Below are 14,574 nucleotides of genomic sequence, written 5' to 3' on the forward strand. Positions count from 1 at the left end.
CAGCCTACGTGCACATCTTGCAGAACAAATGTCCTCAGCAGCAGAACTGCCACGATCTGTGGATCCTACTCATTCGCATCCCAAAATGTGACACATTTGCTCAGTACACTGAGTCTTGTGGCAGTTACTGGGATGAACGCAGGCAGCCACCAGGTATGAGGGCTGGCTCCCACAAGCTAAAGGACAGAGGTGCCCAGTCAGCAGCTGGAGAACATTTCCACAGAGCCGTCCAAGTAGACCGAGTGCCTCCAAAAAGCCATAAGCGTAATTTTTAACTCTGGACACCAGAAAGCGTGGACTCAACAGAAGCATAAATTTGGTACTTATTTTTGTTATTACTCTTCCTGTTAGCATTTTGCTTTCCCGCAGGCAATAATTAACAGCTGTTTTGAAGTTCCATGATGATTAAGGCTCCTCCTCACTTTTCATTGCTAATTACTCTTCTCTCTAAAAATATCTACTTTTTTTTTTTTTTAAATATAATTGGAGTATTTTAATTCTTAAGAGAATCATGAGGGTTCACCTACTTATAACAACTTAGTTCTCTTGATCTGCTTAAAAATAAACATCTTCAATTGCATTCTCTGTCCTTGCCTTCTACGTTTCCTTGCCTTCCGTGTCAGGAATCCATTTTCAGGAGAGACTAGAAGGAGTTTCTGGGGGAAGTTAAGAGATATGTATTCCCTGACTCAACAGGACTTTGTTTTCAAGCAATAGAAATAAAGAGGATCTCTTCTGAGTTTCCTTTAATTATAAGCCTGAGGGTAGAAGGAAAGGAGGGGTGATTTTTGTTTCTCAATGTGATGTTTGTGATTTAGTTCTGCCTGGAGGAGTTGCTGTTTTGTTGCTACATTATAATTGCAACTTTCCTGTGGCTATAAGGATTTGGCTGGGTTACATTTCTGATTTGAGGTTGTCTTCCCTCTTCTGTGGGAGCTCTCCAGAAGGCAAATGAGAGTTGTATCTGTGACTTAAATGTTCTTCCGTGCCTTTCTCTCCTTCAAAATCATAAGGATTTCCTTTTTGTGTGAACTGGAGTTGAATGTCAAGTTGGTTCTTGCAGTTTGGCTTTTTCATTCTAGAAAAAACATGATACATTTGAAATGTATTTGAAATACCATTTTCTCATTAGATCGTTAGGTTATGCAAGGTGGAGGATGGCAGTTACCCTTAAAGCTATTTATTAAACTGTGGTTGTGAATCTAATGAGGGAAGATGGGATTCAAGAAAGGACATGATAAAAGTTTTTGTAGAAGTGGATATAGTCAGGTTGATGGAGGTATATGAGAAAATTAATGTCAAAAAAAAAAAAGTTTACAAAATCCCTCAGTATGTACAGTTCTGCTATTAGGGATGAACAGCCCTTGGTCAGGCATAGGCACTAAGTCAGTACCCTGTAGTTTTCTTCTTTATGGGAGTTTCCTGTTTTTCAAGCAGCATCAAATTCAAGAGTTTGTGACTTTTTAGGAAATGAAGAAATGATTTATTTTATTCCTTAGGTGATAAGTTCCTATCTCCAAGTAAGTGTGAGCAGAATTATCAGTGATCCTGAGCATTTTTTGTTACAGGTAGGAAAGAGTAGTTAAGCTGTGAGCAAGAGACCCAGGAAATAGTCTACCACAGGTTGTTTTAGGTAAGTCCTTTAATACCTTCTGACAAATGGAGATAATATGTTTTGTGCCTCATAGCAATGTGGTGAGCATAACGTTTAGAATGTTTATCATGTAAACACCAAAGATAAATAAAGATTGCACATAAAAGGTCTTATCTGTTTCTTTTGACCTTTTACTACTTTCAACAGAACAGATACTGCAGCATCTGTATGAACTGAAACAATCCAACGATTCATAGGATTTGCTATAGTATAATAGTCTCTCGAGTATATTTATGAAACTTGTAAGACTTTTTGCATTATTGAAAATTTGAATAACTAATCAAAAGAAGTCCCTTTTTGATTTCTGCCCTCAAATCTTGGTAAGGTTTCAGAGTATTCAGGTCTGTCGCATGTTGTCATAGCTACATGTGCATTAATCATAAACTTTAACTCATAAGGTTATCATAACTTCTCATTTAATGTTCAAAACTGTATCATGACTTGAGAGTTTACATCAAATGTGGCTCTAAATGTTCAGACATAAGTTAAGCTCTATTGCTGCATTCTCCATTCTAACCCCCCTCTGCCCTCACATCCCTCCCCACACCCAGGTCAAGGTTTCCAATAGCGTAAAGTCAAAATATTTCACATAAATCTTGGTGCAGCTCAGTCTGTTTGAAAACTTTGTACTTCTCTATTTGTTTCTTCCAAAACTTCCCATGTCATGCCTTCCATATCCACTTGTTCTTTTTCTGTTTGCTCTGGCATGATAGTTAGCTTAATCTAGGGTTGCCAGTGTTCTGCAACTCTGGTTTTCAACTGTTAGTCAAAAATGTGGATAACTTTATTACATTCACATAGATACAAATGTAGTGTACTGTAAATCTCAATGGGAAATATATATTGCAAAGCAGGAACAGTTGTGTAAAGAAGTTTAAAACAAGTAAAACTTTTGTTTTTCCCAAGGGCTCTTGCTTTTATAACTAGATTCATACGTTCTTTAGAACTTGTGTCAATCTTTTGCTTCGGTGTGCGTTACTAAATATGAGACATTGAAAATGGACTCAATAGATCATTAATACCATTTTGAAACTTCCATAATCAATGGGGCACCGTGTACTGTGGAACATTTATCTTCAGCGAGCATTGTGCTTGAAAGAAATCTTTCCTCTACTACCCATTCAGTTGAATGCACAGCAGAAGCAAAGCCATGCAAGAACAGATGTATAAAGGCAATATATTTAAACACTATCAGTAGAAATGCAGCCTACAGTTTACGCTGTTGGAGACAATTATTGCTCTGTGGAAAATTCATCTTTCATTTCTTAGACTTTACTGCATGTTTATATCTCACAAGATTTTTAAATTGAATGTTTCTGAGATGGTATCTTCCTTCTGCCCTATAGCTGAAACAATGCAAGTAATACAAAGTTGTTTTAAACATTGGGTATGATCCTGCCCCTCTTAAGGGGGTGACAGGCTCAGTGGCAGGCTTCTCACTAACTGGAGTGATGTTGCACCAGGTGTGTAGGTTTCTGTGCTGGGAGAGTTTGTTCTTGGTTTCTTTTCATCATATGGATTGATGTGTGAGCAAAACCCACAGGTTTGGCTTCTCAAACACACAACTTACACAATGTTAAAAGTGGAGATCATTTTAAAATTTGTTTGATTCCCTTTCAGTAACTATTTTAAAGATAATTTCAATGCACTGATTTTGTTTGTAGTCTACTGTTTGGTTTTTTTTTTTCTACTACCAGGTAGGCAAATTGTATTTCTGGCCATTGATTTGTTTGAACTTGAATGCCTTCTTAAATCTATGTCATTGTAAGCATGGTCTTTTAGGAATTTCTGACTTTGTCATGAAATCTTTTTTTGTCAATCTTTTTTTCTTTGTCATGAAAGTGACTTTGTCACTTACATGCTTTCTGGGACTTGAGAGATTTTCCACAAAAGCTTGTTTCCTTCCTTCTCGCATTAAAATCACTAATTTGCTTTTGAAAATGCATTTAAATGATACATGTCAAATTACAAGGTTTCTTAGCTTTTTAATTTGATTTATTTCACATATAATAACATATTTTTAAGGATCAAGTTGTATACTGCCTGAATGTTTTTCGGAGTTCTACTACCAACTGTTTTTTATTCCATTGTCACTTAATCTATCTTTGTTTTTATTTGTATTTTAGAAAAATTGAATTGTAGTAATTCTGCATGGTAGCATACATACTTTGAAATTCAGATAAAATAATAATTTTTAATCATTACGCTATGTTAACCACAGTACTTAAAAATAGGTTTGTTTTTGCTTTAACTTCTGTAATTCAAATTGGTTTTAACAACTGTGATTACGGTGTAGTATCCTGCCTGCCTTCTAGGCAGTTTTGCAGTCTTCGTAAGGGCTTGAAAATTCAGATAAAGAAATCCAGATTTTATTCTTTTGCTATTTTATAATTGCTGTAGAGTTCTGTTGTTTCATGATTGCAGTTCTATTTAAATGCCAAGTTATTTAGCACTGAAAAGAAACAGTCTTCAGTGGTTGCAAATAAGAGTGAATCTATTAAAAAGGTTATTATGATTCACTTTATGCTTTTTGTCAGTTCTTTTGAAAAATATTTCAAATCTAAAAAGACACATACTTGTTTAGTTAATGAACTATCAAAATATGTTCCTGTGTCACTGAGATCAGTCATAATGCAATGGGGTAAAAATTGATGATTAAAGGCAAGATTTTTAAGTTCATTGAGATTGTTTTAGCATTAGTGGATAATATTCTGCACCCAATAAAGTAGAATTTGCCACTTATTTCAGAAGGAATTAGGGAGAAGCTGAATTTGCCAAAAAGGTCTGTTTTCACTCAGACTTGCCATTTGAGGATTATCTGTTGACATGTGTATTTAAGCCAAACTGCTGTGAATACTGAACAGATGTTTCATGGGAACCTTTTTTATGATACATTTGAACCATAAAACAAGGTGACACACTTTTTTAATCAGCATTTCTGACTTCTACATCGAGGAAATGCGTAGATACAGTACTTAATGTTATTTTGCAGAATCTTGTTCAGTTGCAAAATATAGCAGTCCTGTACAATACTAAAGGCTGCAATAAAATTCTAGTTACAAAATAGAATGTTCATTGTATAAAAGAAAATAAATCATGTCGGGTTAAAACACACGGTATTATTTCAAGATAATTTTCAGAAAACTTTGACGACTATGTTAAATCTTAGTTTCCATATCCATCCACTGAGCACAAGAGGCTAGCAGCAAGCAGCTGATGATGTCTAATGAAGACTCTACTAGCGAAGAACATGTCAGTATTGTTCAGCTGCATTTGTCATGCATAGTTGCATTGATTCAGGGGGACCTCATCTTTTTAAAATTTCCCCTGGAGGGTTTGCAGAGAGAGAATGAAACATACAAGACTGAAAGTGGAGAAAGTGTTTGTCCCCTAATCTTCCAGTCTCTTCTCCCCTCACAGAGGTGCTTCAGGAGGTGAAGGAAGAGGTGGGGGAGTGCTGTTCCAATGCGAATCCCTTCCACCCAAGAGTGAGATAGCAGCACCCAGGTGGTTTTAGAGAGGCAGATCTGGGAGACAGATCATCATCTTCATTTCTATCGGAACGCATTAGTGCCATAGGTGTTGACGTACCTTATTTCTAGTAAAAGGAATAAGGGAAGTTAAGTGATGTTTTTACCTTTTTTTTTCTCCCACTTAATGTTTCTCAGTGTTGCGCTTGACATTTGTTTTATTAAAATGTATTAGCATTTATGACATACCAATGATACCCTTTTTAAAAATAAAAAGCACTAAAATTTGGACAAATGATTACTATAAACTGCCCCTCTAATATGTGGTAATAGTACCTCTTGAGTCATTCAATCACAGGAGCTTTGCTGTTAACATGTCTGGGAAGATGGCTTTCTCCTAGTCTTTGGTTGGGTCTTAGATCCATAAAGGACCAGTTATTTCTCACAGAATTGGATTATGAATGTATAGCAATGCCATAAATTGAAAGGCAGCAGTCACACATAGAGGAGGAAATAATTTCCAGCCTTTCTGCATGCTCTCTTTTTGGTTGTACTACGTGAAATAATATGTACAGAACATGGTGAAAGCTATGTATCCTTTTTTGGGTATCTTCAGATGCCTTTTCTCCAAAGCTTGATGGTTTATGAGGAAGTCTTATAATATCTGGTACTGAGGATGACCTTGAGGTTTTGCAAGTTACGTTGATAATTGTGTGTTAAAGTATTGCATAACATTTCAATAAGAAAATATGTCCTTCCTGCTTGCATCTGCTTTCTGAAGACTTCTGTTTTAGGATGTTGGAGTAGCTCACTTCCTTGTGATTGGCATGCTGATGATTGGCATGCTGATAATACAGGACATAAATTTTGCACAGTGTTTCACTGTGTGCAGATGGATACAGATTGGAACCAACTTTGCAGAGGACGTTAGGCCTTTTCTGAAATACACTGTGCATGTCTGTACCACCTAATAGTGCACAGTTAGCTCAGAGCAACCTCATGGTATCCACGTGTCACAGTATAGTGTCTAGTCTGGGTCTTTGACGTGGTGCAGTGCTGTTGTGGTTGGTTGAGATTGTTTTAGAACTACACTGAGATATCTACAAGCTCATTTTGCATATTATAACATTTCTGAAATGGCAGAGTTCTGGTTTAGAAGAGAATAGAGTCAACAATTCATACAACATGCTTGCACTGTTCCATTAGGATGAATTTGATATGAACATAAGCTGGCCATAAGCGTCTAATAACTTGACCCTGTACACTGAGCCATAAATATGTAAAATGTAGCATAACAATGCACTTATGGGCTTGTATAGCTGTGTCTATAGGTCAGCTGCACAAAGGATATGTTAACTTAGCAAACGATTGAGGCTGCTTTTTCTTGAAGATTGCTTATACTTTCTTTACTCTAACTGCTGGTGATGTCAACCGCTTGCAGAAGAGCAAGAGGCAGCTTAAATAACATCACTTTTTGGGGTGAATACCCTAAGTATTAGTAGATGCACTATCATATACAGGTCTCCAGCAATGACAAGGGGTTTTAGCATGGTGAAGCCTGGGTATATAAATTCTAACTGACACAAAGCTGAAACTTTCTATGTGTTCAGAATTCTTGGAATCTGATTATTCAGACTATTAATCAGTTGGGAACCTAGCTCAGTCATCCTTACTTAGCATGTACACAGGCATTCAACATCAGCTGTTTTGATTTTTTTTTTTTTATTTTTATTTTTTGTGGTGGTGGTGATGGTCTTTTTTGTTTTGCATCATGGCTTGTTTGATCCAAATGCTACTGAAAGCAGTGCAAGTCTCTCGGCTTTGATTAGTTGATCATCCCATGACACTATAATAAGTGTGTGCTGATTAATTCTCTGCAGTTCCTAATATGCACCCACACATAATGGAGCACCATAAGTGGCTATTGTCACTGTTACTCAGTTTCCAGTAATATCTCATTTCTGATTTTCAGGATGTAACCCCCAGTCCTACACAGTGTTACAAGTAAGCCATGTAAATAAAAACCTCTTGCCACATAATTGGAGTAGTAGGAGCAACTTTTTCTAAACTTGGAACTTTCCCAAAATCATGCTCACAGATCCATGTGACACGTTACAAAAGTTGCTGATATCATTGTTTGGTTTTTGAGCATGACTTTCAGCCTGTAGACAGCTGAAGGTTGCCGCAGCCTGTAGGCGGAAGGGCACAAAGGGCACTGTGTTGCGTAGTGAAGTGGAATTGTGACTCAGCTTTTGCCTGAAAGTAACACTCAGTTCATTTCCCTTACTTCCTCCTGGTTATCAAGAAATGTCCTACAGCACTGGAATAAAGGAACATTCTGCGCATTTAAATAATACTTTCAAAACTGACTAAGAACAGTGAACTGTAGAAAAGCAAAGCAGCGACTAGCAGTGTTGCTTTCTCAGCTGTGAGATTTGTAGGAAGTACTCATGGTACAGTGCTAGTTCTCATTTTAGGAGCAAAGTGTCCCATTTCTTGTACACGTGAACATTGGACCATGATAGCTGCACGAGTGTTTTGGGAATACCTAAGAGAAGTTCGTTCAGTAATGGCACGTGTTTTTCGAACGTGGTATGTATCATCTCAGACATCAGAGATGGAAAATTGGTGGCATCGGGACAGAATGGGCACTCCTCCTCGTGCAGAGCTTTCTGACCTTTCTTTGATGCGGATGAGAACTGGTGCTCTTACATTCCACGAACAGCTCTGTAATGTAAATAGTGTAGTGCTAAACAGGCAAGTTTTTAGGAGTGTTCGTCTTGATTGTTTGTCTTCAGTTTGTTATTGTGGACCACAGTTCCTACTCTGCCTGTCATACCACGTAAACTCCAAAGCTTCCAGCTACCCCTACACCTCTCCCCCAGGCTTGGCACAGGACGATGTAGTAGAGGCAAACACAGCACGTGCTTGTTTAAGAAAATGTTTCAGAAGTTACCACAGATACACTAACAGGATTGTTTTCTTGAAGAATCTTTGTCCCCTCTCCAGTTCCTGGCAAGCAGAATCCCTAGCCAAGAATCACAGAACTATATAGGTTGGAAGGGACTTCTGGAGATTATCTAATTCAAACCGGCACCGAAAGCACAGCCTGCTTAGATCAGGTTGCTCAAGATGTTGTCCGTCAAGTTTTGAGCATTTCAAGGACAGAAGTTCTGCAGTTTCTGTCAGTAACTTGTTGCAAGGTCCAACTACTGTCACAGTGAATAACTTTTCAATCAAAATTTCCCTTCTTGCAACGTATGTCCTCATCTAATGCAGTCCTGTCACTGCGCGTTTCTGAGGAGAGTTTGATTTTCTTCTCTGTATCCTTCCATTAGGTCATGGAAGACAGCAATGGGACTCCCTATAATTGTTTCTTCTTAAAACCATGCATGCCTGTTACTCTGAGTGCTGCTTTAGTACTGTTTAACTTTCCAGTGTAGGATCGAAGGTACGTGTTGCCTTTGGGGAAGAGAAGGGTTGTTCCGTCTTCAAGGCCTTTTTGTAAGACTCCCAGAACAGTAGCTGAAGGATCAGGAAAAAGCCTCAAAACAGAAGAATATATTAGTATATCTCACATTAAAGCATCTGACCTTTACGATATGGAATAAGAAAGACAGCCAAGGCTTGATGCTTTCCAGTGTTGTCTGTCCACAAACAAGACCAGTCCTGTTGTCTACCATTACAGCCAGACGCGGCGACATAACAAAATTGCTTGAAACTCTGCACATGCAACCATGCACCTCCCCTTCTGTTAATCTCTAGGACCTTCTTGCTACTGCTCCTGCTAGAGATTTACGTGGCAGCATTTGTTCTGTGGAGGGAAAAAAAAGTAATCTCCTTTTTGTTGTCTCCTGTGTTATGTATCAAAATATTCTTCCCACTACTGAGAGCTCTAGCATGTTTAGTAGTTTTTACCTGGGTGTTCCTTTCCCTCCTTTGATTCCAGCACCACTACAGACTGAAGCGTAGACTAGAAACCTCTGGTGTCATTTTTCTTTGAGGCAGGTGCCTGCACTGGCATTGCAATCTCTACTGATGTTGGAAGCAACAGCAGACTGGCAACACCATCCTATTTTTACTCCTCTTGGTAGGACCTCACCTGTGCCAGTAAACTGCTTACGCCCACAGCGAAATTCCAGATCTGGTAGAAACAGTGCATGAGGTAGATCCAGGAGCAGTTCTCACATGTTTTCTCTGCCATACCCTCCCCTTCTTTTCGGCTGGATAAATGTTTTCTTGAGGGAGGGAGAAGAGAACTGATCAGATAACAGGTTGGTGATGACTCTTGAGTGCCCTCTGGAGAAACTGCCTCTACGGGTGCCTCACCCTGCTACAGGACAAGGGTGGCTGCCAAGGGCTGCAGTCCTGCCTCTCCGGCCCCACAATGCGCTCTGTATTCAGACCCTATTTCCAGGGAAAGGAGGATGTCAAAATGGTGCCGTTGGGCATTACTCCTTGCTCTGTGTCAATGAGAAAGATCCCATCCTTCACTGCTGCTTCACAGGGAAGCTTCTCATGCTCTTCTCCTCACCTCACGAGCACTTGCTTTCAGCAGCCCTCCCCAGTGTTCATAACTGCTTCACAGAAGCTCAGTGCTGCAATCAACTTGCTGAGCTGAGCCCCAAGCACCTTAAAAAGCAGGAGAGCTGCTGCTTTGAGAAGCTTCTGTTGGAGACTGACGCTTGCCACCCCTTTATTTCCTTTTTCCCCATTTTGTGAACAGCTGATATGAACAGCTGGTCAAGAATATGTACAAGATTTTATTTATTTATTTTTTTCCCATGGCAGAGAATAAATAGGCTATAGAGACAGGTCCATGGAAAGTGTACCAGTAGTCTTCTCTGCCATAGCATGGTCTGGGTTTTACCTATTCCTTTCTATACAATCTATAGTCAGTTCTTCCTCTAATTTGTGCAAGGTTGCTTTCCATACGTGAGCAGGTGTCTTACAAAGTAAAGTTTAGAAAATTTACCATCATGTAGTTTGCTCAGAGTATTTTCTCATCATCACAGGATGAAGCCCAAATCTTGAAATAGTCTTTTCCTACATCAGGTGACATTGATAGTTGCTAAAGGGGTGCAGGTCAAAATAATTGAAGGGATGTTCAATGCTTTGGGATGGCTTGATAGTTAGTCTTCAGTTCCTGGTGATAGGTAAAGGCAAGTCTATTTGGCAGTGGTCTGATTAACTATGGAAAACCTTTGTAACTCTTAATATGAAGAAACAGATGTGCTTACTACTAGTACCAGTGCCTCTCTCTGTCTGTTTCTACCAGGGCAAAGACCTTTGAGGTTTTACCCATATATTTGACAAAAAAATGAAGTCTTAACTTTCATTTAATTGATTCTGTTTATCTTTCGTGCTCATTCCTGAGCTTCATGGGCACTGGGGAGAGGAAAGGTTTGTGTCATCAACTGCTTGCCTAACCCTCTGTGCTACTCAAAACTGAGGTATTGGCATTATTCTGTTTATTTCAGATGTAAAAAGAATGAAGTGGCTACCTGCCTCTCAATTGATGCTTTCTAATCATCTGCTGGACAGTATTCTCCTTTTGAGAAGCTAGAGTGCCAGCTTGTTGTAAGTTTTTAGATTATCTTACTATTACATTACCTTGATTACCTCGCTATTACTAAGTAGCATGTGCTATACAGTAGGGAAGTCACCCTTTCTTGTAATTGTGCAAATGAATTCCATGGTCATCCATTTGCATCATTATGTAGCACTTTGTCACTTTGAGGGCTGATGCAGAAAGTCGTATTAAGAAGAATCGTAAACATAAGAAAAGTAGCAGAAAACAGATCAGACTGGTATCTGCTCTGAGCATTCTGCTCAAAAACACAAAAAAGACTGTTCATCCCACTCAGTGCCAAGAGAACTCTAGGTCCAGTGCCAAGGAGATGCATCAGCCAAGAGTGGAAGAGCTGTATCTACTTCACAAACGAGATGTGAAAAGGTTAATAACAGTTTTTCTCTTCTACATAGCACATATCCTTTGCCATATAATGTTCCTCCAGTAGAAATTTCTATTTCTCTCTTTGGGAATAAAAGTCAGCAGAGGGAAACATTAGATAGTTTTTGTTTGTTTGTTTTTTGTTTTTTTAGTATAACTGTGCACGTATTTGAGGATACAGGATACTTTTTCAGTAGCAGCAGTACCTACCACCTCTGATTAATTTTGTTGTCTTCAAGCCTAGGAAAAGAAATGTCTTGAAGTAGACTGTAGAGCACATTTTTGTTCTGTGCAGTAATGTTGTTTTATTTCATTGTAAGAGGCAATTAGAGAACAAAGTCTTTTTTGGAATATTGTAGTGACATCTCTACTCACAGATTAAGCTTTTAGAAGGAAAATTTCCTAATGGAACTTCTTTAATCTTCTTAGGTCATAGTGTTTTTCTTGATTAAAGTCTCTGTCATTTGCTACCTGGGAAAAAAGAAATTGGTAATAACTGTAAAAGAGGAAAAAGTTGTATTTTTACTAACGTGTCAACCTGGTCGTGTACTGATCCTATATTTAGGAGACTTTTTTTTTTGTCTGCCATACCCCTACGTGCAGATACCAGGAGACAAGAGAGCAAAAAGGTCTTATCTTCCTCCCTGTGTTCTCTGTCTCTTCTCATAGCCAGTGCAGCATCCTGCCTCCGCATTCCTGGCCCCTGGACGCAGTCTGAGCACAGCAGTCATTTGAGGGGAGGGAGCAGTCAGAATGCCTTTGTGTACAGATATCCAGCTCTCTGGTCATAATTTATAAGGACTGCATCATGAGCACAAACTGGTGAATCTGGAGATCTGCCCTAAACTGTGCTGCAGGTTGTACATGACCTAGACTGTTCCTCGTAGTGGAAGGTGCAAACAACCTTTCTTACATCCTTGTACCAGTGCTGGCATAAGAACATGGATGAATCTGAGTCCATACATGAAATTCACTCATTTTTGTGTGCTAGCATGAATTTGGATGCATATGTAGATGTAGAACGTAGTAGCATGGTTTAGTGGTAGACTTGTCAGTACTAGGTTAAGGGTTGGACTAGACGATCATAGAGGTCTTTTCCAGCCTGAATGATTATGATTCTATGATGACTCTATATTTCCTAGATTTTTTTGTTAGAGTGGACTTGCTACTCTCTGATTACTAGTGGATCGTTTGTTCTGAAGACTTGGATGTGACTGTGAAAATCTGTGAAGTTCTAGCAGCATATGAGCATTGTAAGCAAGTATCTACACTACGAAGTGATGGTGTGAGCAACTGCTGAGTTGTGTAAACTGTCCTTTACCTGTCCTTTAATTTGCCAGTGCCATATCAAGCTAGGGTTTTTACGTTGGATAGGCCTTAAATTTATGTCAATATTTAACTTACAACTTGCGCTAAGATTATAGCAAAACCAAATCTAGTGTCAAATTTCAAAGAGGCCTGCAGGAGTGCCTCTTGGATCTGAAAGTAATAACTGATCTGACATGCCAGTCTCAGGTATGGGCCTTTTGAAGAATGAAAGTATTCTTAATTCCTATAAACACAAAGGCAAAACCTGGGGAAGTGAGGGCACTTTTCACCCAAGCATGTAGATTGAATTAAAGACTACAAGGGAGCCTGTTAGGAATTTGATTCGCTAATGTTGTGTACAAATTGCAAACTGTATTGCTATTATAAAGTTTTCAATTCCATTGAGCTTCTGACTGCCCGAAGCAGACCATATTGCTAGCCATTGCTGAGCTCTGTGCTGCCCCACCTAGATTGCTACAAGTATCCCAGCAATTATTCTAAAGCTAGAACAGACATGTCTAGATGATACTGCAGCCACTGTTATGACTGCATTTTTAATTACTGTTGAGTTAACATAATTTTTTCCTTTATGAGGACAACTCCTGGAGACACTGCTCTTTTTCTTTGATTATATTGTTTCTGTTGGTCGAAGATAAAAGCCATTCAAACTAAAAGAGTATAGAGCTTCTTTTTTATGGAAAGGTAATATGTGCCAATGTGAACACATCTTAAATAAAAAAAATAGTATTAGTTGCACTTCACACTTTAAAATGATGTACTTAGATGGAAATGAATTACTTAAAAGGTTTTAAAGCAACTTTAAACAGGACATTATGATGCATTCATCTTGAGTAATTCTGAACTTTCTAAACACAAATATTATGCTGTAGAATTATTTTATCCATATGTAGTTCCAGTCATGTTTAGATGAGCGATTTAGTCATGTTGAGATGAACTATAGATAACTATGCAGATGTTTTGGGGTAAAATGATACAGCAAACAGTATAGCATAGAAAAATGGAATGGCCCATATTGAATTAATCTTCAGTGTTTGACTTAAATTCATAAAAGACTTAGTTAACTCCTTAGATTCACTCATTCTCAACAGGTAAGAGTTAGTAAAAAAAAAAAAAAAAAGTTGCTAGAATACTACATGATCTAAAGTTTTCTAGTCTCTGAATGTAATTCAATCTAAACATACTTATCAGTGACTCAAACAAGTTTTATGTTAAATAAAACTACACACTCAAAAATCACTTGACTGAGATACAGTAAGTTTAGTGAAAAGCCAATTTAAGACCAATATAAACAACCACCAAAACAACTGTGGAATGAGGATAGCAGTTCTGCTTTATAAGAATGGTCTTCTGGGAACTAGTGGTATGCTGAATTTTCATTAGTTTCCCACGTGAACGTAAGCTTTCTCATCTTTTCATAGCTGAACATACATGTCCACTACTTTCTACATGACTCTTATTTTACCTTCTGACAGCGTGCAATGGGAGGTCTCACCGGCATAAATGAAATATACCTACGCGCTGGAAAAATGTCTGTGTTCTTTTTGTTGCCTGTACTGAATGTGCAGTGCCCGTCCTTTCGCTGCTCTGAATTCTGAGCAGATACACTCAAATGTTAATCCTGCATAGACAGCTCTTCCTCCGAGGTCAGCAGGGCTGTTCATGGAAGGGCTTGGTACTGGCATTTCCTGTACAACAGTACAGTTACTGTTGAAATGGCCATCTCTTTTATCTGAGAACGGGAGTTTTTCACATGAAAACAGACCATTCTGTTCCATATGACATCATCAGTTTAGAATTTAAATCCCTTTTTAATGCAATTTTGTATATGTTATTCCCAATTATAAAATATACTTAATTAGTCAAGTACATTTCAAAGTACATTCAGAACTATTCAGGATGGCTATCCAAGAACGCATCCTGTAGGTGTATACTAACCTATAATCTTATCTCTTCTGCCAAGTCTTTCACAAAGTAATGTCAAACTCAACATATTTTGCATAAGAAGATATTTGGTGTATTGTTACACAAAATGTGGCTAGCACTGCTTTAATGTATACACTCATATGACTCTCCACATGATATGGGGATATCAGTGGGAGTGCTGTTGTTAGAATAGGGCCAGACCCTCTGTTCTGTACCACAGATTCAGCACCTGTATTTAAGATAGG

At 38.4% G+C, this 14,574-nt stretch overlaps 1 long non-coding RNA gene across 1 annotated transcript; it reads left to right on the forward strand.

Moving 5' to 3' along the window:
• Window positions 1-207: 207 nt before the first annotated feature.
• On the forward strand, window positions 208-12,914 carry LOC310897516. Its single transcript, XR_014582362.1, has 4 exons — window positions 208-319; window positions 1,569-1,633; window positions 10,605-10,704; window positions 11,747-12,914. It is a non-coding gene; the product is annotated as an uncharacterized lncRNA (long non-coding RNA).
• The last annotated feature ends 1,660 nt before the right edge of the window (window positions 12,915-14,574 follow it).

Source organism: Anser anser, assembly GCF_964211835.1.
Source record: "Anser anser genome assembly, chromosome: 3".
In the NCBI taxonomy this organism is placed as follows: Eukaryota; Metazoa; Chordata; class Aves; order Anseriformes; family Anatidae; genus Anser; species Anser anser.